Source organism: Humulus lupulus, chromosome 9 (genome assembly GCF_963169125.1).
Source record: "Humulus lupulus chromosome 9, drHumLupu1.1, whole genome shotgun sequence".
Taxonomy (NCBI): Eukaryota; Viridiplantae; Streptophyta; class Magnoliopsida; order Rosales; family Cannabaceae; genus Humulus; species Humulus lupulus.
The window spans coordinates 142997571-143000769 of NC_084801.1; the positions used below are offsets into that span (position 1 = coordinate 142997571).

The 3199-nt window shown below is 40.7% G+C and overlaps 1 non-coding gene across 1 annotated transcript; it reads right to left on the reverse strand.

Annotated features, from left to right (window-relative positions):
- Positions 1 to 770: 770 nt before the first annotated feature.
- On the reverse strand, positions 771 to 876 carry LOC133802920 (small nucleolar RNA R71). Its single transcript, XR_009877663.1, has one exon. It is a non-coding gene; the product is annotated as a small nucleolar RNA R71 (small nucleolar RNA).
- Between the last annotated feature and the right edge of the window lie 2323 nt (positions 877 to 3199).

The window sequence follows — 3199 nt, forward strand, 5'->3', positions numbered from 1 at the left end:
TTGCAATCCTTGTGGAGACGATTTACTTATCATTATATTACTTGTGTGATTACGTGCACTTGCGTATTTAAAATCAAATATTAAATTTATCACAACAAGTTTTTGGCACCGTTGCCGGGGAATTGAAATTAGAAATTCTTGTAAAATCAATTACTTGCAATTTATTTTTTCTTTGTTGAGCTGACTTTGTTTGCTTGCTCTTGTGTTTTCTCAGGTGATTTACTATATGAATGAGCAAGAAGACATTGAACTAGCTCCTATTGACCCTGAAATTAAAAGAACAATTAGAAGAAAACTAAGGGAACAACGGGATCAAAATCGCCTTAATATGGCTGAAGAGGTTGAAGGAGTTGAGGGTGCTAATAATGTCACTAACACAATTGCTATGATTGATGATAGAAAGAGAGCCATAAGGGAGTATGCTGCCCCCATGTTTAATGAGCTTAATCCAGGCATTGTTAGGCCTAAAATTTAAGCACCCCAATTTGAGTTAAAGCCCGTGATGTTCCAAATGTTGCAAACAGTGGGTCAATTTAGTGGGCTGCCCACTGAGGATCCTCACCTTCATCTTCGTTCATTTTTGGAGGTGAGTGATTCTTTCAAGCTACAAGGAGTGACTTATGAGGCCCTAAGGTTGAAATTGTTCCCTTTCTCTTTGAGGGATCGAGCTAGAGCTTGGCTCAACACCCTTCCTCCCGACTCGGTGACTACATGGAATGAGTTGGCTGAAAAATTCTTGATGAAGTACTTTCCCCCTACCAAAAATGCCAAGTTTCACAATGAAATCATGTCATTTCAGCGGCTGGAAGATGAATCATTCTGTGAAGCTTGGGAGAGATTCAAGGAGTTATTGAGAAAGTGCCCACACCATGGGATCCCGCATTGTATACAAATGGAAACTTTCTACAATGGGCTCAATTCTTCCACTCGTATGGTGTTAGATGCTTCAGCCAATGGGGCTATTCTCTCTAAGTCCTATAATGAATCCTATGAGATTTTGGAGAGGATAGCTAGCAACAATTATCAATGGTCCAATGTTAGAGCCTCAACAAGTCGAAAAGTGGCTGGTATACTTGAAGTTGGTGCATTGACAGCTTTGACCGCTCAAGTTTCTTCAATGACTAACCTTCTCAAGAACATGAGTTTGGGGGGAATGGTACAACCAGCAGCTATGGGACAAGTTGCCGATGTATCTTGTGTTTATTGTGGAGATGGGCATGCATTTGAAAGTTGTCCTTCGAATCCCGCTTCAGTTTGTTATGTAGGGAATCAAAATGCCAACCGAAATAACCCATATTCGAATTCTTACAATCCGGGGTGGAGGCAGCATCCAAACTTCTCATGGGGGGTCAAGGAGCTAGTTCAAGCGGAGCACCAATGCAAAATAAGCCTACATATCCACCGGGGTTTTCTCAACAACAACAAAGAGCTCAACCACCTCCTCCACAAGTGTCTCATGCAAGCTCTTTGGAGAGTTTAATGAAGGAATATATGGCCAAGAACGATGATGTGATTCAGAGTCAAGCAGCATCCTTGAGGAATCTAGAAACTCAATTGGGGCAGCTTGCTAATGAGCTACGGAATAAACCACAAGGCACCTTGCCTAGTGATACAGAAAATCCAAGAAAAGATGGCAAGGAGCATTGCAAGGCGGTTCCCTTGAGGAGTGGTAAAAATGTGGAATTAACTGAGGATAATTTTACTAGAAACAGTGAGCCCAGTTCAATCCAAAGTAGTGTGGACAAAGGAGACAAAGCTATGAAATCAAAAAAATTAAATGCTGATCCTGAAGCAATTGCTGCAGCAATTCCTCCGCAAAATGCTACATGAAAGCTTATAAGCAAGCCACCTCCACCATTTCCTCAGCGCTTTCAAAAGCAGCAACAAGATAGTCAATTCCGGAGATTTTTAGATGTTTTGAAACAACTTCACATCAATATACCGTTGGTGGAAGCTTTGGAGGAAATGCCCAACTATGTGAAGTTTTTGAAAGATATTTTAACTAAAAAGAGGAGGCTTGGTGAATTTGAAATAATGGCGTTGACTGGAGGTTGTAGTGCTATATTGAAGAGTAAAATTCCTCCTAAATTAAAGGATTCGGGTAGTTTCATAATTCCTTGTTCTATTGGTGGTAGAGATGTTGGTAGAGCACTTTGTGACTTGGGAGCTAGTATCAATTTGATGCCCATGTTAATTTTCAAGAAGTAGGGGATTGGAGAAGCAAGACCAACCATAGTCACTTTGCAATTAGCGGATCGTTCTATGGCACACCCGGAAGGAAAAATTGAAGATGTACTTGTGCAAGTTGATAAATTCATTTTCCAGCTGATTTCATCATCCTTGATTATGAAGCAGATAGAGATGTTCCTATTATCTTGGGTAGGCCATTTCTAGCTACCGGGAGGACCTTGATTGATGTACAAAAAGGGGAGCTTACTATGAGGGTGAATGACCAACAAGTGACTTTCAACGTGTTCAATGCTATGAAGTTTCCAGATGAGGTTGAGGAATGCTCTAGGCTAAGTGTAATTGAGTCTATTGTCGCTGAAAAATTCCATAAGGAAGCTTGTAAAGATGGAGTGGGGGTGAGGTCACTTGAAGAGCTTGAAAACTTAAGTGAAGAGGAAGAAAGCCAAGTTACATGGGTGGAGTCAAAGCAGCCATTTGCTAAATTTTGGAGGCCTTTTGAGTCATTGAACTTGTCGGAAGGGAATTTTAAGCCTCCTAAGCCTTCTATTCAAGAGCCACCAAAATTAGAGTTGAAGCCTTTGCCTAGTCACTTGAAGTATGCTTATTTGAGAGATAATGAGACCTTGCCTGTGATTATTTCAGCCATGTTAGGAGCTGAAAAAGAGAGTTTGTTGATGGCTGTTTTGCAGAAATACACAAGGGCCATTGGTTGGACTATGGCGGATATCAAGGGGATAAGTCCCTCATTTTGTATGCATAAAATTATGTTGGAAGATTGCTGTAATAATTATGTTGAGCAGCAGCGAAGGCTTAATCCTATCATGAAGGAAGTGGTTAGAAAAGAGATAATTAAGTGGCTTGATTATGGAATTGTTTACCCAATTTCAGATAGTTCTTGGGTCAGCCCAATTCAGTGTGTTCCTAAAAATGGTGGAGTCATAGTGGTGGCTAATGAAAATAATGAGTTGATTCCCACAAGACAAGTAACAGGGTGGCGTGTTTGTATGGA